The sequence below is a fragment of the Xyrauchen texanus genome, chromosome 22 (genome assembly GCF_025860055.1).
Source record: "Xyrauchen texanus isolate HMW12.3.18 chromosome 22, RBS_HiC_50CHRs, whole genome shotgun sequence".
Lineage (NCBI taxonomy): Eukaryota > Metazoa > Chordata > Actinopteri > Cypriniformes > Catostomidae > Xyrauchen > Xyrauchen texanus.
This window is the reverse complement of record NC_068297.1, coordinates 27,684,381-27,706,321: the sequence shown is the minus strand read 5'-3', so window position 1 is coordinate 27,706,321 and position 21,941 is coordinate 27,684,381. Positions and strand designations below refer to the sequence as shown.

Sequence of the window (21,941 nt, the reverse complement as noted above, 5' to 3'; positions counted from 1 at the left end):
ACATAAAAAAAACGAATCAGGTGACTCACCACAGAGCAAAACCACAGAGATTCCACCTCCACCTAACAAAGAATAATAATAACAAAGAATTACAGTCCAGTCCAGAAATACAAGTTACAATCCGGTACATTACAGTAAGTTAAACTCGATCCCTTAAATTCTGATGATTTCAATGTTGCAACTGCAACATTTCAATAGAGATTTTACACTGCGAGAATTTTATTTTGAAAGACACCAAAACAATTTCTAAATTTCCTCATTTTATCATAGATCACAAAATTGATCAACTGTAAACATTTTCGAGTACATATAACTGCATTCATTTTTGTATCTATCTTTTTTTTTAGACGTTTTTTTCAACTATTTTGGATTCCCCAAATTTAAGGGTGATATGGCCTATTGTGTTTTTCTCTGAATTTGAAACACTTAAAGTATAGTTCTCACAATAATAAAAAAACATTCTCTCTTCATTCACTCTCATGCCATTCCAAATGTGTCTGACTTTCTTCTGTTGAACACAAATTAAGACTTTTAGAAGAATATCTCAGCTCTGTAGGTCCATACAATGCAAGTGAATGGTGACCAGAATTCTGAATCTCCAAAAATCACATTAAGTCAGCATAAAAGAACTCAAGATGACTCCAGTGGTTAAACTCACATCTTAGGTGTGGGTGAGAAACATCAAAATGTAATTCCTTTTTACTATAAATCTCCACTTTCACATCCACATTGTTCTTCTTCTTTTTTTAAACTTTATTTTCTCCCCAATTTGGAATGCCCAATTCCCAATGCACTCTAAGTCCACGTGTTGGCGTAGTGACTCGCCTCAATCTGGGTGGCGGAGGACGAATCTCAGTTGCCTCCGCGTCACAGACCGTCAATCCGCATCTTATCACGTGGCTTGTTGAGCGCGTTACCGTGGAGACATAGCGCATTTTGAGGTTTCACGCTATTCTCCGCGGCATCCACGCACAACACACCATGCGCCACACAGTGAGCGAGAACCACATTATAGCGATCACGAGGAGGTTACCCCATGTGACTCTACCCTCCCCAGCAGAAAATTTGATTGGGTCTTGCATATTTCATAACCAATCGTGGCTTGTTGAGCGCGTTACAGTGGACACATAGCGCATTTTGAGGTTTCACGCTATTTGAGGTTTCACGCTATCATTTACTCACCTTCATGTTGTTTAGAGATATGAAATACAAAAGGAGATTTTTCAGGTTTATTAATGTTAATACTTACTAACTCTAATGTTAATTATTGAACCCAGAACCTTCCTTTAGTGCTGTTATTTTCCATACAACAAAAGTGAACTGGAACTGGGACTATTAAAACTCTCGAAATGTCATATGTACCATCAAAAATGATCCATACAGCTCATGCATTATGCAATATAAGTACTATAAACCTTTAAGTCATTTAATTGCTTTGTGAAAGGACACCTAAATCATCAAACTTATGCCATGTTTGACATCAATGACAGAAAATTTGATTGGGTCTTGCATATTTCATAACCAATCGTGGCTTGTTGAGCGCGTTACCGTGGAGACATAGCGCATTTTGAGGTTTCACGCTATTCTCCGCGGCATCCACGCACAACACACCATGCGCCACACAGTGAGCGAGAACCACATTATAGCGACCACGAGGAGGTTACCCCATGTGACTCTACCCTCCCCAGCAACCGGGCCAATTTGGTTGCTTAGGAGACCTGGCTGGAGTCACTCAGCACACTCTGGAATCAAGCTCACAACTCCAGGGGTGGTAGTCAGAGTCTTTTGTTTTTTTGCAATTCACATTCTTCAGGCATATCGCCACCTACTGGTTGGGGCTGGTCAAAGGTGTAGATTAATACTATATATTGACCTGTTTTTCACCTACACCTATCATATTGCTTCTGAAGACATTGATTTAACCACTTTTATGCACACTTAATGTGCTTTTTGGAGCTTGTTGGGGAACAATGATGGTAGAACCGGAGAAGGCTGCAGTACAGGCCTCTGTGGTACGGTTGGTAAAGAGGTGTAGATTTTCACCTGTTCTTCTGCAGCCATGACTGTGCCCCCTATATAAGAGTAAACATGAGTCTGTCAGTTTACTGGCATAAGTAATTGTCATACTGGACTATGGTTATTCTATTATTTCATATTACCTGGTCCATGTCTCATAATCTTGGGAATCAATCCTTTAAATAAGGCAAGATATCTGCAGAAAAAATGAAATATTTTACATATGTGGACGTTAGTCAGAAATTTCTGTCATCATTTACTCACCTTCATGTTGTTTAGAGATATGAAATACAAAAGGAGATTTTTCAGGTTTATTAATGTTAATACTTACTAACTCTAATGTTAATTATTGAACCCAGAACCTTCCTTTAGTGCTGTTATTTTCCATACAACAAAAGTGAACTGGAACTGGGACTATTAAAACTCTCGAAATGTCATATGTACCATCAAAAATGATCCATACAGCTCATGCATTATGCAATATAAGTACTATAAACCTTTAAGTCATTTAATTGCTTTGTGAAAGGACACCTAAATCATCAAACTTATGCCATGTTTGACATCAATGACAGAAAACTTGATTGGGTCTTGCATATTTCATAACCAATCGTGATGGGTCAAGTTTGAATATGCAGAAGCGCAAATGAGATATGAGCTATTGTGGTGGAGCTAGATTTTCAGTAATAAACAACAAATTTCGGTCTGTCCTCACACAAGTTATCGCAATGCTACTAAAAACATCTCGGAAGTCATAAAGAGTACTTTTATGTCCTTCTAAAGTGCTTTTAGTCCTTTTTGGACCCTGGTAACTGTCCTATTAAGCCTTTTTAAAGCGATAGTTGAAATATTTTCTCATGATTTACTCACCTACTTACTTACATTTACATTTATGCATTTGGCAGACGCTTTTATCCAAAGCGACTTACAGTGCACTTATTACAGGGACAATCCCCCCGGAGCAACCTGGAGTTAAGTGCCTTGCTCAAGGGCCCATCAGTGGCATCTTGGTGGTGCTGGGGCTTGAACCCCCAACCTTCTGGTCAGTAACCCTGAGCCTCAACCACTGAGCCACCACTGCCCCCAGTGGTGGCTCAGTGGTTGAGGCTCAGGGTCATACACATACTTGGCATATGTGTATGACTTTCTTTCTTCTGCAGAATACAAAAGAAGATTTATAACAAAAAAGGACTTAAATATTGATCTGTTTCTTACCTACACCTATCATATAACTTCTGAACACATGGATTTAACCACCAGAATCGTCTGGAGTGCTTTTATGTTGCCACCCTTTCACTTGTATGGACCTACAGAGCTGAAATATTCTTCTAAAAATCTTTGTTTGCATTCTGCAGAAGACAGAAAGGCATACACATCTGGAATGGCAAGAGGGTGAGTAAATGATAAGAGAATAAAAAATGTTGGGTGAACTATTCCTTTAAGGTACTGTAGTGCCCTAGGGGTCACTGTTCTGCAGGGCCCCTGCCACTCAGGAGACTGTTGCGCACTGTCTCTATGTTTATTTCACCGTCTCCCGCTTAATGCATTTACATGTGGTCCTCCCGCAAATGACCCCTGGAGATACAGGTCCTGGCGCTTCAGCCCTGGTAAGTCCTTGCATTAATGTGGGCCTGCTCACTGTAAGCTTTTGTTGTATGGAAAAAGAAGCATTAATATTCTTCAAAACACCTTTTGGAAGACAGAAAGTCATACTGGTTAAGAACGACATGAGGGTGCGTAAATGATGACAAAATTAACATTTTTGGTTGAACCTTTCCTTTAAGGTAGTGCTAAGTGATTTCTCTCTCTAGGTTGGTCTGTCTGTGATGCTGAAGCAGGTATTGGCCACTAATAGCTGGCCTAGTTGTGTACCTGCCCTAATGCATTCAAGCTGATTTCTGGCAGTGGGCCTGGCGGTCTCTCTGTCCCAGCCTCTGTCCTCTGCTTGTGCTGGTGTTAATAAGGCTTGAGCCACTTCCTCTCTGCCCTGCTGTCTGATTAGACTGACCCACTGAGCGCCGCGCGCCTCGTTAGGACCTGGTTAACGACGTCTCCCATAGGGACTACTAATTAGCCAGGACTGTGTCATGTTAGAGGGCTGGACAGGATGGGGGTACCCTCTCAGCACCCCTAAAACTAAAACAGCTTCAGTGTCTCTCACTCTAACTCACATACACGTGCACACACTCTACTTTGCCCAAGATCAGGCCTCAATAACTTGGCTCTAATAACAAATGAGTCGCGGCTGCTTTTGTACAGAGTGAATGGGGCCAATCAAGACCCCGAAGAGCCATAAAACTACTGATTCTCTTTCACAGCTTCCCATGAAGCATGTCAAATCACAGAAAGGGAGAGAGACTTTGGGCACCAACAGAGACTCAGCTCAGTAACAAGCACTCACGTCAGAATTAAAGCAGTGTTTACATGAATGTTAAAGTCCGAAGCATCACTCTGGTTGCATAAAACCTCCTTGAAATGCCACTTTCAGAAAAAAAGAAGTATCTTATCTGTTATAATATACAAAAAAAATCTAAAATAATCTGTTATCTAATATTTGCTATCTAGTTATGGGTTTAGTGACTTTTTTTTATTTGACATAAATGGACGATACACTTTCATATGTTATATATGTTAAAAACATTTTTGTCAAAAAAAGGAAAAAATGCCCCCTACTAAATCAATTCAAGGAAGCAAATATAGCCTCTTAATAACAATTTTTTTTTTTTTTCTGACACTGGTACAGATTAACTATTTTAACTGTAAACAGATGTACAGTGTAGTGCATGAGCCAAATGTCAATGCTGCTTTTGGGTCAATATAACATTTGGGTAGTTAATACATACTGTAAAATGTCCATGAGCATTTAATCAACATCAATATTTTTATTTAATATTTAAATGAATGTATAGTGCATATTTTGGGTGCTTTGGTAATCATATCTTTTACGTTTTTCACTATTGCAATCATGCTTGTACGTACATTGTCTATAATCCTGCAGTTTGACAAATACATTTTCATAAATAATCCATCCAATGAGTCTCTCAGTAAACATAAGGTCCTGAAAAATGGCATACATAATTCTAAAAGATTCCTAAAAGTCATAATTGCTTAATTTGTCAAATTTCAGCATGAATTGCAGCTAATGATCAGGAACAAAAAGACTATATAATCACACAGGGATTTAGAAGTGCTAAAATGTGCTCATTGTCAAAACTTGCCCTCTTGTCCCCCATGGGCAGAGGATACATATAAAATGTTGTGTAATTGTACTTGTAGGTGAACCTTGTGGCAGTTCTGGTTGGTTTAATGCTTCTTATCAGGTAAAAATGTTGACACCTGTAGTTGTTATGGGATGGTGCGGCCTTACCCCTCCTCACGGTACACAAGGCCCATGGTCTGAAAGCAGCTGCGGTACATTTGCCCTGGAATACTTTGGTTGAGGACCCTGGATGCGACTTTTAGCAACATCAAAAGGAATGTTCAGGGCGAAACAGTTCCTGACACCAAACCGATAGCAAGCTTCAAGAGATAAATTGAAAGAAACAGGAGAGAGAGAGAGAGAGAGAGAGAGAGAGAGAGAGAGAGAGAGAGAGAGAGCTATTGTGTTTTTATAGGATGTGTAATTATGATCAACCCACAAATTTCCTGTATTCAACAAACCCACAAACAATGCTTTACTTCAATGCCAGCTAAATATTTAATGGTGAAGTGTGTTATTTCTGTATTATTCATTTATTAAACAGGTTTCCCAAACACTCTTTTCATCCACCACTGACCAGAGAAACATATAGTCCCACCCCAAACTCACGGCATTGGTTGAGCAAATGTTGCTATATCGGCTAATCAGGACGCTCAAACCAACTACAGTACCTGCATCTCCATATTCATTTGCGGTAGAAAATAGTATTTAAACATTAAAATAATTACATCATCTTTGAAATTAAAGACAAGTGAAATGCAATAACTGTTTAATGACAGTTTTACAGGTAGAGCCATCATATTCAAAAATCAGAGATGACAGACTTGTTGATATGAAAACACAAATTAATGAACATGTGGACAAAGTAAAGCAGGTGAATAATGAGCTAAAAACGACAGATATGGAAAATGAGCTGGAGAAAGAGAGAGCGAGAGACGGAGGGAGAGAAAAGGAGGGAGTGAGAGCTCATGTCAACACTTAAGGAAAAGAAAAAATGCAACATGATAAATGAACATGCTAAATTTCTAGAAGGCATTTTAGGTTTCTGATATATATGTTTGGGCTAAACAGTGCTAAACAGAGCCATGGAGTCAGATACATGATTGCAAAACTGGAATACAGATTAGCGTTTCATGAGAAGACCGAGGCTCAACAACTGGCTGAACCGGGTCACGTGGTCAAGGGCAAACTTTGGGAGAGGACTTATAAACACAGTTCATGTAGGCAGACTGGGAGGCATGTGGGGACAATTTGGGTAATTGGGCTGTGACTCGACACTGGCATATTACTGTACCAAAAGAAGCCCAAACTAGTACAGCTCTGACATCTAATTGGCCAGGATATTTTTTTACAAATGAAAGCAACCTCACTGAAAGCAGCGGACACCCTGTGCGACATGCTACTTCAACAGCTAATCCTGAATGGTGCTGTGCAGGGGAGGAGCATTGTTTTGCACAAACAGCGCTCTGCCTAATGTCTACTTTCCACACTAAACACTCTCTTCAATACCACTACATTTGTAGCATACTTCACCCTTACTCTCACAGACAGAAAAGAGTTGTCAGTCTCACAGTGAATGCTCCTTATGTCTTCTGTTAAATGGTTGTGTGGGTGGGGGTGGGGTGGGGTGGGGGGGGCGTGGCCAAGCAATGAGGGACGGCTGGGGGAGGATGATCGCAATCAGCCAAGGGAGAAATAAAGAGGAGCCGGAGCCAAAGTTCGAGAGAGAGAGAGAGAGAGAGAGAGAGAGAGAGAGAGAGAGAGAGAGAGAGAGAGAGAGAGAGAGAGAGATGCTCTGACTGTGTGTTTTGTTTTTATGTTTATATGTAGCTGACTGAAAAGCAGTGCATATTTTTATGTGGTGCTGAAAAACACCCCGTTTTGGTATACACTGAAAAGTGTTTATTAAATGTCTTCTGTGGATTGTTCACCCGGCTCCCGCTTCCTCCTTTTCCACATTAAGAACTGATCTGCCACAGGCTGTTAAAGAGTTTGAAAGCCCTGGAGTAGAACAATTGGTCATCAAGATGAATTAAAGTGGATCCTAATCCCTGTAGAATGAGCAGCTGTTTTGAAAACACTGGGGAAAATTAGATGTTCCACCTAAAACCTCAAAGGCCAGCTCTCTCGAGCATTGTGTACAGTTCTGCCAGACTATTGTTATTTTGGATTTTTTTGTAATGGACAGTCAAATCAGGCTTGGTCAACTCTGCTCCTTCACATGATTGAGCGCTGGAGGCTTCTAGCTTCTCAGGCAATGACGATCTTAGCACCAGATGAAGAAGGAATACCGATCTTCAAGAAGGACTTCAATTGTAACTCTCCTCCCAACAAATACCTCAGTCTGCTTCCAATTAGTTCATTTGAGTAAATCTAATGCTCCAGTTTATACATGTGGAGAAGGCGTATGGTAACGTTTCCATTAAACAAAATTAACTTTTGTTTGGGAGTTGAGCCCTGCAGGATGTGTAATCTGAACCTTTGAGGATGTGATGGAGAGCAAACAGGGAAGGTATTAGTGAGGTTTATCTTAGCAGCTCCTCTCCTCCTCCTCCCTCCCTGTCTCTCTGGTAATGCGCATAGCTGATCCTCTAAGCTACATGTTCACTCATCATTCTGTGGATACATGTCAAATATAAAATCTGGATTTCATAATAGTTTGATACTTTGGCTACATCCTAAAGGAAAAGGGTCTACCATAACTTCATACATCATTTTCATATGATGCATTATAAAAATGTATGTGAAGGAAAATGTTGCTTGTATGTTCGTATGAAACATGCAACATTTCTGCTTACATTATATATACATATTCAGAATCTGTTTATCACTAGATGTACTGACACATTTCAGATACAACATATAAGAGTCTTGATCATTTTTATATAATGTTCCCACATCTATGGAGATTTCTTCAAGACTGCAAGGGAAACACGACTTCCCATTTAATTTAATTAGTAATGCACCCATGTTTAATATATGTAATATTATGTTCTATTATTTCAGCATGTTTGTGAATAAAAGTGCAAAGTGTAACACATTTCTCTATTCATTCAAGTAACCTCACCAAGTGTTTTTCTACATGAGTATGTCCAGTAGTGATTTTAACCACCATGCAAACCACGCAATTGCATGGGGCCTCGGACGTTGAGAGGGCCCCCACCCCGGTACGAAAGCTCAGCAAAAACCTAGAAGTGACATGTTGTTCTGGGCACACAGGCCATTGTCAGCTGCTGGGTTCAGGTCAGCAGGACTTTGGGTTTGTAATTTATGAAAAAATATATAGGGCTTCCAAACTTGTTTTACTCTCACGCTCAGATACATGCAATCGGATGAGTTAGGGGCCGTTCACACCAAACGTGTTTTTGCGTGCATCTGCTCTGTTTTTCCTTTGTTTTCCCATGTAAACATGCTGGATGAACGTCCTTGACTGCTGCACCGTGTCTCGCTGTTTCTTCAGTGTGTCACGCAGTGACCGGCACATTTTTAGACACTGTTTGAAGTTAATGTCGAGACACTTGCGTTCTGTTTCATTTGTTGTGCTGTGTCTAGATTGGTTTTAGCACAGGTGTCACAAAGATTTAACGTTCAGGTTGCAAAGAGGGGACTGGTCTGCAAGAAGCAAAGTTTCAACGCTAGATAATCGGCAATGTTTTTTTCCCTTCTGCTCTAGTGTGCTGATTGGCCGCAGTGCTTGTGTGTTTACTGTTACGAATCTTGCCTACGATGCTATCAAATAATACAGCCTTTAGCAACATGATGGACAATACACTGTAGCATCAGAATATAAGCTCCAGGTGAAAATAATACTAATGTATAAAACAAATCTTCAAAGTAATGTTAATAAATATAATATTAATAAATACCAACTAAATTCCAAAATGTTACTGGGTGAATTAGTAGGATTTTGTTCACAAAAAAACAAGAAAAAAAAGAAAAATAAACTTACATGCATATTGCTTATTTACCTGTGGAAAAACTGGAAAACATGCACTCATAATAGTTAACTAGATTTTTATTTCATTAAACATTTTGAATGTACATGGCTACAACAGCTTATAGGATGAATTTAAAATTATGATTTAAAATCAATTGCACATCATTTTTAAGCAAAACTTTAAAAATGGGGCCCCGGATTGGTTGGTTGCTTGGGGCCTCGTAAATCATAAATCCACCCCTGAATATGTCCATAGAAGTCAGAGGATGCATGACCCATAGAGTGCTATTGAGCAGCCCACTTCATTTTGAATTCCGCATGGACGCTGTGCTTCTCTGGGACTCTTTTTATTGTACATTGGGCTTTCAGTCAATGTAGTTTTGTATTTGTTGTATCATCAATGTGTTTTTGCAAAAACAGTTCTGCAGTTGGATATATTTTCTTGTATGTTTTCATTGCTTGATTAATAGTTTGAGCAAAAACCTTTGGTAGCAACATTGTAGAAACAAAGACTTAAACATCATTGAGTGACCTATGCTTCTCCACTTTCTGAAACACACCAGCCACGACTGACATGATCATGTATAGCAAGTTTGGCATCTTTAATGTTAAATTAGGAACCAAAGTAGATCATGTTGAAGACACCATGCCATCCCAGAGTGGAGGTGAGACCCTTATTATTAAGTCCACGGAGCCCAAAGCCATGTTGGGCCTCATATGCTTAGATAGGAGACAAAGGCATGCCTACACATAATCATAAAGCCTGACGCAGGCACATAGGAACACTCAAAGCATGATAACACAAAAACATTGCCAAAATCGAACAAAGGGAGTCCAAACAGACTACAGATCCTATCATGCCTTGCTCACTTTACAACTCCTATTGGATGAAAAGCACGACAGAATGTGTCCCTCAACTATGATGTCATTGAGATTACAAAACTCCAGAGATTATTCCTAAACTTGCTTCCAGTGACAGAATGCACCATGTCTAGTTGCAGCCCTGGTGCTCCCAGGTGTAGCCTTGTTGCCCAAGGAAGTAACGTACATACCTGAACTTTGGCCATACAATCTCCATCTTGCTAGATGAACCGAGATTCTCCGTGTTCCACCGAGCAAGCTAACGGATATAAAGGATACCGTGAGCAGTCCGCGTCCGTGCCTGCAGATTTCTCTTCCTACTTCAACAGAGTCGACTTCGCTGATTTCTCTGCCAACCTGCCAAGAATCAGCGGCCGTACCGCCCGCCGACAGAGCAAGGATACAGCCTCCCATCATCACCCGAGCTTCGAAGAACCGAGTAGGAGTTAATCGATGGACGAACACACATTTTAACCACTTCCTCATGCGACTCAATTAAGAGATAAATTATTCTTATGTTATTCTATATGTTATTCTTGTGTATCAAGGTTATTGCTTGTACAGTTTACAGACCGCCGAGTCTGCTCATTGCTGCTAATAATATTCAAGGTATTATTGTAAATTACTGTTACCACAAATTAGATTTGCTGTGTTGTCGTCCAACTACGTTGGGCTGTTTGTGCATTTCCGCCATAGCGGATGAGACTTGCACCCTGAGTTTATCCATTAAAGAACCAACGACCGCGGCGGACAGATGATGAGCCGTTCACCGGCCATCTCTTCCACAATCACTAAACCAGCTTAAGCTGTTCTCTCTCTCTCATACTAAACGCACACACACACACGACCCCTCACAAACATGCCCGCACACACATTTGGCGAACAAATAATTTGACGATAGAGCCCATCTTTATCCCCAAGTTATCGTACCAGTGGAGACACGCGTTAAACTGGCAGACACCATTAACCAGTCTCTACACGAGAGCCACGCCCGCCATTTTGTGCACACACACACACACACACACACACACACACACACACACACACACACACACACACACACACACACACACACACACACACACACACACACACACCTACCCACCTCTCATGTATTATAGGTTTGTATCTGTTACCATATCTAATCATGTTACTATTAGGTTTGTAGATGGAAGTCAGAAGTTTATCGAATAATCAATAGTATTGATTATTCATTGATATTAATGCATTAATAAACTTTGATGTACTTTAAAGAGAAGTGTTTTGGTATTGCTCTGCATGCACCTGCACCTCAGATTCAAGCCTTCATTGTTCCCTTTTAGTATGTTAATGTGCTCCGGACGTCAACTTTCCAAAGAGAACAATCCTATATTGAGACAATATTAATTCTCATTAATATTCTATTGATTTTGATAATTCATAGTTTTATTTGATGATTGTTGATTTGAAGGATTAATAAGCTAAAGTTGATTCTAATTTATGTTCTATAGATTTTAATCATTTACAATTATCTTTGATCATTATCAGTTATTTCTAACAACCAAACCTGCTCCTGAACAAAGCCCCAACAGCCGTCTGCGCTTATAATAGTACAAGGCTGTGCGAATGTAGTGGGTTGCTGCATGGAGGAACAGAAAAAACACCAACATAAGGAACCACAAAATGAACAAAGGCATGTGACATCACAAAGGGAAAAAGATTGCAATGTCAGGATGACAATTAAACAGCTGCAGTCTCTTACTTGTTTGAATGAATCCCTGTTGGCCTGTAGGCTCACTTTCACTACTTCAGATGGATTTACAACCAGTGCCTCTGTAAGCCCTGACCCCAGACCAGCCACAGAAAGAGCCTAGCAGATTGTGGCAGACAGAATTACATTACACGTGAATGTGACAGCACATGACAAATGAGAAAGACAGAAAGAGACGTTAAAACAATAGACAAAGACAATAAAGAATGCTGTTTTACCTCTAATTCATATCAGACTGTATTTCTTAGATAACTAATCGACACTGAAGGTATGTCTCACAAAATGCCATAACTCAGAATGAACACTGCTACCGTGTGACTTAACCATTTAGAAATGTGTTTGTCCAAACAGAGAGCTCGACTTGAACTCACAAATGAATGAAACCACTGTCAATCATTTGGAGAGGGTAGAAAGGAAATGCAGACAGGATTCAAAGATGAATGAAGCAGCCAAGACAAAACGACTAGGACAAAGATGAATTACTTCATATGTTGCAATAACTCAACTCTGCTGTATGACGGGGCAATATGGCAAGACGAATCGTCTATCGTTTTGCTAGTTAAAAATTGAATTATTGATATCAGAAATGGAATTACTACAAATTTGATTTCAGTAATTACATTTACACTAGTAAAAACATTAATACTTAAAAATGATATACAGTAATTACTTGCATAAAGACAAATTTTACATAAAAAATTGAATTTCAACTAGTAAAATCAATTCTTAATGTGTGTAATTCACCAGCAGAATTTCCCAGTTATCTGTCATTCACTCATATTCAAAACACAAATACAGATATCTATAATGAATTGCTTCTTTATTCCAGTTTCACATTTTAGGAATGCACTTCATACTAGTAAAACGATAATTTTATATCCATAATTATATTGTTACTAGTGCAAAACAATTGAATTTTTTCACTAATTGCTCTTTTTGATATCTGTAATTTGGTTTACACTATTGGCAATTTCTGATCTCTGTAATGTGATTCACTTGAGATAAGGGACAAAAATGTCCTACATAAAAAAGTCCTCTTTATGTTAAAAATCAAGAAATTCACACTAATAAAAATACTGAAAAGGGTAAATCTAAAAAAAATGTGAATACTATTTTGTTTTATATAATTTCAATAGAATGTTTAAAATGCATGCTCTACACTTGGAAGCACATGTATCTTAACCTGTCTTCAGCAAGAGCTAACAAGGTTAAACTACCAATCAAAACGTTAAAAAATGCAACAAATTCATAAATATAAATATGAAACGAAAGTTGGGGATCTGTAAGATATCAAACAATATATAAAGTAAACTTTAAATTATATTTATAACTGTTTCCGATTTTTTTATAATACTGAATAAATCAGACAATTTTATGGTCATCTATAACTCTGAGTACCCCTTTCCCACTTGCTCATGGTGGATGCAACAGTAGGACACGTGGTCTGGTAAATTAAATTTTTTAAAAAAATCTTTTTAACAAACAATATTTAAGTCTCTGTGGTCAAAGCTTCGGCATGTCAACTCCGTTATCCCATTGTGACACTTGGAGAGCATATTTGAATATTTTGGGCATTTTTGTTTAGGTTACAGAGACAGCTTTAACACAGGAAAAACAAAATGGCTCCAGTGTACAACACTGATGAAAACATAGTGTCAAGTAGTTTCCACAAGAGTATGAAAACAGATTTGTTTTTGTTTTTATTGAATGTATTTGATCGTTTAACTCCTTTACTGAACACTATTATTAGATAATTTAGACTTTACACTTTTGTTGGATGGATCAAATTAAAATAGCATGCTTTTTAGTAAGATGTAAGTTATGAAGTAAATAAATGTACATTTTCAGAAAAATAAGCGCTTTAATAAAAACCTGTTACCTGGTTCGTAGCTGACATCCAGTCGTGGATGAGACCTTTGTCAAAATTTAAATCCATTTCAAATTAATTTAGTATTAAAAAAAAATAAAACCTACGATTTAAAACCTGTTTTGTCCCTTATCTCAAGAATCAGTGGATTTTAATTAGTAAGAAGACCTTTTATGATATTTGTAGTACCACACAAATATATTGATATCTGAAATCCATTTCCAGATATCTGAAATATCTAATCTAACACATTGAAAAAATTTACAGATTTTACGATATATATATATACAGTGGGTACGGAAAGTATTCAGACCCCCTTAAATTTTTCACTCTTTGTTATATTGCAGCCATTTGCTAAAAACATTTAAGTTCATTTTTTTTCCTCATTATTGTACACACAGCACCCCATATTGACAGAAAAACACAGAATTGTTGACATTTTTGCACATTTATTAAAAAAGAAAAACTGAAATATCACATGGTCCTAAGTATTCAGACCCTTTGCTGTGACACTCATATATTTAACTCAGGTGCTGTCCATTTCTTCTGATTATCCTTGATATGGTTCTACACCTTCAGTTGAGTCCAGCTGTGTTTGATTATACTGATTGGACTTGATTAGGAAAGCCACACACCTGTCTATATAAGACCTTACAGCTCACAGTGCATGTCAGAGCAAATGAGAATCATGAGGTCAAAGGAACTGCCTGAAGAGCTCAGAGACATAATTGTGGCAAGGCACAGATCTGGCCAAGGTTACAAAAAAAGTTCTGCTGCCCTTAAGGTTCATAAGAGCACAGTGGCCTCCATAATCCTTAAATGGAAGACGTTTGGGATGACCAGAACCCTTCCTAGAGCTGGCCGTCCGGCCAAACTGAGCTATCGGGGGGAGAAGAGCCTTGGTGAGAGAGGTAAAGAAGAACCCAAAGATCACTGTGGCTGAGCTCCAGAGATGCAGTCAGGAGATGGGAGAAAGTTGTAGTAAGTCAACCATCACTGCAGCCATCCACCAGTCGGGGCTTTATGGCAGAGTGGCCCGACGGAAACCTCTCCTCAGTGCAAGACACATGAAAGAACACCTGAAGGACTCCAAGATGGTGATAAATAAGATTCTGTGGTCTGATGAGACCAAGATAGAACTTTTTGGCCTTAATGCTAAGCGGTATGTGTGGAGAAAACCAGGCACTGCTCATCACCTGTACAATACAGTCTCAACAGTGAAGCATGGTGGTGGCAGCATCATGCTGTGGGGGTGTTTTTCAGCTGCAGGGACAGGACGACTGGTTGCAATCGAGGGAAAGATGAATGCGGCCAAGTACAGGGATCTCCTGGACGAAAACCTTCTCCAGAGTGCTCTGGACCTCAGACTGGGCCGAAGGTTCACCTTCCACAAGACAATGACCCTAAGCACACCGTTAAAATAACGAAGGAGTGGCTTCACAACAACTCCGTGACTGTTCTTGAATGGCCCAGCCAGAGCCCTGACTTAAACCCAATTGAGCATCTCTGGAGAGACCTGAAAATGGCTGTCCACCAACGTTTACCATCCAACCTGACAGAACTGGAGAGGATCTGCAAGGAGGAATGGCAGAGGATACCCAAATCCAGATGTGAAAAACTTGTTGCATCTTTCCCAAAGAGACTCATGGCTGTATTAGATCAAAAGGGTGCTTCTACTAAATACTGAACAAAGGGTCTGAATACTTAGGACCATGTGATATTTCAGTTTTTCTTTTTTAATAAATGTGCAAAAATGTCAACAATTCTGTGTTTTTCTGTCAATATGGGGTGCTGTGTGTACAATAATGAGGGAAAAAATGAACTTAAATGATTTTAGCAAATGGCTGCAATATAACAAAGAGTGAAAAATTTAAGGGGGTCTGAATACTTTCCGTACCCACTGTATATATATATATATATATATTTTTTTTTTAAATAAAATCTAGCATTTTCACTAGTTTAAAGGTGCTATATGTTAGACTGACAACAAGCGTTTTAAATGGGCACTGCAGTCCAAATTCAAAATATTGGAGAGTTGGCTGCCCCGGCCCAGACTCAAAGCTCATGCAGGTTGCCAGAATGAGGACATGCAACAGAATCCATTTTAAAGAATTTCTGGGCTTTAAGCTGTCTTAAAGCCCAGAATATCCAATCTCCAATATTTATCCTTGTTTTACTACGCCTCTAGTCATGGTGGTATTTAGATGGATGGTGAGGTTTTATAGGTCGGGTGGAATCAGTTATCTCTGAACCAGTTCGTTTGCTGCTTCCATGGCTGCAGCACGCAGTGTTGAAATAATATTGGTGAGTGGGCAGTGGGCGGGATCACACAGGCCAAAACATAAACATAAATTCCGGCCCAGAATGGAAATTCAAAGAAGAATATACTGGCTGTAGCACTGTTATCGGAGAAGCCAGTTTGTGATAACACAAAAACAAGCATGTTTCCTAATTTGCTAATGACACATTATGGTCATTAAATGATTTAGCACACTGAAAATTAATACATATAGCACCTTTAATACAATTCAATTGGTAAGCTGATATGTATATTTGGCAATCCAACTAGTATGAAATGAATTATACTGTAGATATCTGTAATTGTGTTTTGAATAAGAGTGAATGACAGATCATTGTGAAATTCTACTAGTGAAAATAGTTACAGATTTGAAAAAATATGGCTTTTTCTATTTTTGATATCAAATATGTACATTTCTGCAAGTCTTGACGTCATATTTGATAAAGAATTAATGTTTTTACTAGTGCAACTGAAATTATTGATACCAAAAATGAGCAGAAATAGAAAAGTGAATATGTATTTGTTGATCTCTATAATTCATATCCTGCACACAATTTGACCCTATGGCTTGCCATATAGGGTCAAAAGTTTTAACATTTTCATACAAACAGTAAAAAGGACTCTGTTTGGTAGGCTTTTGTCTTATGAGTTGTGACGCCCATTTCAAACACTTGACCTATATGTCAGCAGGCTTCAGGCCTACTTGAAGGATGATAAAGGAGATCTCCGAGTGTGTTTGCATAAAGTGAGCTGAATTAGTACACACCCACACCCTCAATTAATACCTCTAAAATTTAAAGAGTGTGTGTGTTAGTTGACTACACTTGCAAATCATGTCTTTTTATGTGTGTCTGGAGCTGTTTGTATACTGTATGCATAGCCATGTATACATGCTTGTGCATACAAGACAGATTGTGAGCCTCATTACAAAGTTTTCGTATTCCCCGAATTTCCCCAGTTTGTCGTGAAATGGACATTACTTCGAACAGGCCTGCAGCATGTTTACAAAACCAGCAATCCACTCTTTCATTTTTTATTTGTAGTATTACTGTACATGTCTTCATTAATCATACCGAGGCATTTCAGCTGCGGGGAGAGAAGGAGGTGGGGCTACCGCTCAAATACACTCTTAAACTCATTTACGCCTGTTCAGACCATCTTACTCAACTTCCCTGCCTCACACACTCCATAAATCACACTCTAAACAGTGCCCGCAGGCTCTGCACAAATTGACGTCTCTAGTAAGAGCGGGTGGAGAATGGAGTGATTGATAAGGCAGGTGAATATTTTGCCTCTTCTGGCTGCACAAAGAGGCTCTGGATGTGAGATGGGCTGCAGGGCTGAGCTGTCAGGCAAGAGACATCCGTCAAGCCTGCCACCACACTGATAGACCGCTGTCAATGAAATGTGAATCTCTCACACACCTCACTAAACAGCATGCATCTCGATTACAACTTGTTTCTGCTACCAGCATGCCATGTAATAGTGTTGCAATTGACTGTGGATGTGATTGTGTGATTGTCAGATGACTTACTATTCCTGGTGATAAAGGAGTAAAACTCAACAGTTTCTTGTACTGCTCAAAGATGAAATACTGCAGAGACAGGACAGGGTTTCAGTGTTAGGAAGTGCTCTCAGACCAGACACACACACACACACACACACGCACGCACGCACACACACACACACACACACACACACACACACACACACACACACACACACACACAGATGAGCTGAATGCTCACACCCTAAGCAAACACAGCTCAACTGTGGTAAATGAGGACACTAAGCTTTCAATATGACACTACGCAAATATAAATATGCACACATACTACTGGTAGGACGCCATATCATTCTTTACATTAGTAAAGATTTGCTCAAGCTTGACAGATATTAGATAATAAACCATCCTGAAAGACTGATGGAGGCCAAGGCCTATAGAATACACAAAGCCTGTTTAGTAGGTTGATTAACAGACGTGGAGTGTTCAAGTAGACTTACAGAACTTGTTTATCATCAATGTAAAGGTAAACCAAGCATGTTGAGTCTTTCAAATAATCTAATTAAACCCATTCCACAAGTGAGAAATTAACTATGCTCCTTTCCGTCTCCTCTCCTCTCCCATTCTGAAGTGCCCGTAAACCAACGGTATGAAGCCAGACACAGTCAGAGCTCATCTGAACTCAAGAGTGTATTTATGTACTGTTTTTACATGATACTAAAGAGAGGCCGGTAGCAATCTCTAGACATATAGGTCAATATTGGGAGTTCTCAACAGCAAACACATGTGGCATGACGACAAACACAGAGAGGGGATAAGTGTTTTTGATCATGCTGGAGAGAGCTGTTGTGTTGAGGGGATACATACGTGGACTGTGTGTGTTTACACTCGGCAGGCCAGGTTGCAAAGATCAGAGCATGTATGGTTTAAGTGAGGAGTTCGAGCTTAGAGTCAAATGTGGTTTCTGTTATCTTCACTGCTCTTTTTGGATTCTCAGTGAAAATGGGGGAAGGATTCCCTTGTAGAAGCCATACAATCTGCTGAGGGAAAGAGATCAGTCATCGGATCTGACCCATGTAATGTAAATGAACAAAAATTTAAAGGACACATTTAAGAATCTGAATGGCCAATCATGTGTTGATGCTTACAGAGCTCAACAAAACAGCAATCTATCATTTTGACTTCATTTTGTATACACCAAAGAAACAGAAACTTGCTTGCATTTCACTGCGAGTTACATTTAAGAATGAATGTTCAGCATGGCAATCTGCATGCTAAGCCACAGGCCATGTGGGTGGGTTGCACCAATTGTTATTATATTTAGTAGAGTTTTCTCAATTGCTAATTTTTTTTAAAACAGTCTGAACATTGTCTAAACTGTAAGTGCAATTGTCACAACTATTTTATGGGACATCACGACTCTATTTCATGTCTGCAAAATGTAGTAACTCACACAAAACTTTTAATTCATGCTTCAAAACCTAGTTATTGTGTCAGTAAATTGGCCAATACCACCAAAATGCATTTGTTTTTGTGTCAAAATGTTAAGATGTTTTTTTTCACCATGACAGTCAACACTGGAAATGTTTGATATATACAAATTGCATTTTTGTTCTACTTTTTTTGTTGACACTAACTGCTAACTGTACTATACAAGAACAGCTGTTTTGTCTAGCTGAATGCTATTGTATATCACACTGCGTTTTTACATACCGATTTCAACTGTAGGTAAATGTTTACTCGAAAAATACTGTACTATACTGTAGTACACAGATAGGATATGGACATTTGTTTGAATACAGTCAATTTATTTTTGTAGCTGTGTGTTACATGCAAACAGAAAATTCACAAAAATGTTTACACATTTAATGTAAAGTCATTTCTATCGGGAAGACACGAAGGCTTGAGTAAAGTTTAAGATGCCATTTATTTGATAAATGTAAAACCGAAAGTAATGTCTCTGTCTTTGGCGTAGGCTCCATCCGGCGGTCTGAGGGAGTTGTACCCGGAACCGTCATGTCCTGCCGGAGATAGGAGGCAGGGCGAGGACAGGGCTCATCTGGTGGTGGTGGGGTGGTGGAGGTTGCCGTGTTAGCATACTGAAACAGCAGTGTGATAGATTGTGAGCAGACTTATAAAGCAATGGCTTACATGCGATTGGCTAGGAATTACCCAGCTAAATATGTGATGATGTACGGCTGCTAGTCTTCCCGCTAGAACTATGCTGCGCTTCCATATATAGTGAAACAAAACATCCATACAAAAAAAACTCCTTATCATAGATATTATGGAATATAACTGCATGTCTGACAGATTTTGATAATTGAATGGATCATTTTGCATGCGATGATTCACACGAATCAAATCTGGTGTGAACAAGAAACTAAATGTTCAGAGATTTGAACTAAATGTGTTGAAAAAAATAATTCTCATTCAAAAATTGAGCCAAAGCAATTGAGAAAAACCTGTCATTTGAGTTGGGATGCACCACTTAACTTTACCTTATGAAAGTGTGTGATTGTGTATTTATCCCCTGGAGGCTTGCCGTAGAACATGTATGGAGAAAAACACAGGCAAAACACTTGGTGACAGAATCACTATGGATTACAATTGGTGTTTGTGATGGTATGCAGTTTGTGAAGGAGGACGTCTTTTCGGTTCTTCAGTAAAATAAAAAGCTCATTGGTCACATGAAGAGAACACAAGAATCCGTCCCAGTGACAGAACGATTTTTTCAATCAAGCCTGATGTGCTTTTTCAACACATTCTCACCCCGGCTCGTCACATACGGACGCTTCGGGCAGTTTCGTCGCATATTAACGCGCCGGGTATACCTTTGGAGTCATTTTTCGACGTGCAGGGTAGTCCGAACCGGAGCGTGCAGTGTTGAAATGTCACGTCTCGGGTAAGCTCACGCCGCGAATGGGTGGAGAGTCGAGACCGCGATCAATAAAACTCAAAAGTAATAGGCTGCAATGGCCCTCCAACTGGTTTTTGATGTTTAAAACCCCGGACGCGTCGTAAAATGACGCCGTTCTACATATCGCCGAACCGGAGCGTGCAGCGTTGAAATGTCACGTCTCGGGTAAGCTCACGCCGCTTTGTAATTGAACTCAAAAAGTTCTCAGATCCAAGATTCATGCTTTCAAAACAGTTAACACAGACAACTAAATTCAAGTCATATTCTCAAATGCACAAGTCAGGTTGTAAAATCCCTTCATACTGATATCTGCAGTGTTAGTAATGCACACGGCAAAAATTTCATATAACTATCATGACTTAGCAATCTAAAAAGGGTCAAATACCAAAATTCAGAGCAAACAAACAATGAGGAAGATGAAGAAGAGGAAGAACAAGACAAAGAGGTGAAAACTGAAAAGAGGTAGAGTGGGTAAAGTAAGAGGAAATAGGAGGACAATTTAATGAGAGAAGGGGAATGTTTTCTCAACTCTATCAGGGGTGAGCATTGAAAGAGTTGAGGAATAACCAAATGGAGATGGTGTAATGATGGTGAGCAGAGAGAAGAGTAAAGAAGACACAGAAGAGGCTCAGATGAACCGAGAGTCCCTCTAATTGATCATGTTATGAATCACAGTCTCTCTGAGTCACAAATAGTTCAGTCAAATGTGAACAGATCTACAGAGACTTCAATCTAAACAAAAAAGAAGAGGGAGTTATGGCATTGGTCTGCATGCCACAATCAATGTCCACAGTTACCATTTGTGATTACAGTGCTAAGCTTCATACAATCTACTGTTGCAAGACTGCTATTTTTTATTTACAGTATTTATATTCCACAATAAACTTCCTTAGCCTCTTTCTAGAGGTAGAGCAGGAACAACTAAAAGTTCGATACATTTTACACAAACAGGTGAGAAAAGGTCTTTACTTTGGATTTTCATTATGCTGTGAAATTGAAGTGTTCTGCAAAATTAAGGGTCTGTTTCGTCAGCTGTGAAAATTGTTTTGAGAGCATTGAGTATCATTTGGAGAAATGTGTAAAATCGATCGAGAAAAACTGTAACCGTTACCTTGATAGATACACATCTGGGATGGGATGAGGATGAGTAAATCATGAGAGAATTTTCATTTTTGGGTGAAATATTCCTTTAAAAAGGACCCCAAGTACCATAAAAGCAGCTCACGCAACTCATGCATTACATTCAATGTCTTCTGAAGGCGTATGATTTTGGTGAGAAACAACCCAATGTTGAAGTAATGTTTCTGTGAAAATCTTGAAGTCCCTTGCAAGAGCACTATGAAAGGAGCTCATTCACAGGGACTTTTGTTTACATGAGAATTTGCATTGTTTTTAGCGCTAAACAGTGGTAATTTTCATTTTTGGGTGAAATGTTCCTTCAAATGTAAAATTTACTGTTGAAACCAATGTTATGTGTCAAAATGCCTTATGAGTATGTTACTTAGAAGTGACCACATTTGCAGCCGTTCCACTGCCATACATAGTAATGTTGAATTTTGCTTTTGAAGTGCCAATTCTATGGAAATCAACC

General features: G+C 39.1%; 1 pseudogene; it reads right to left on the bottom strand.

Annotated features, from left to right (window-relative positions):
- Nucleotides 1-9,681: 9,681 nt before the first annotated feature.
- LOC127662687 (mitochondrial 2-oxodicarboxylate carrier-like) lies at nucleotides 9,682-20,245 on the bottom strand (annotated as a pseudogene).
- Between the last annotated feature and the right edge of the window lie 1,696 nt (nucleotides 20,246-21,941).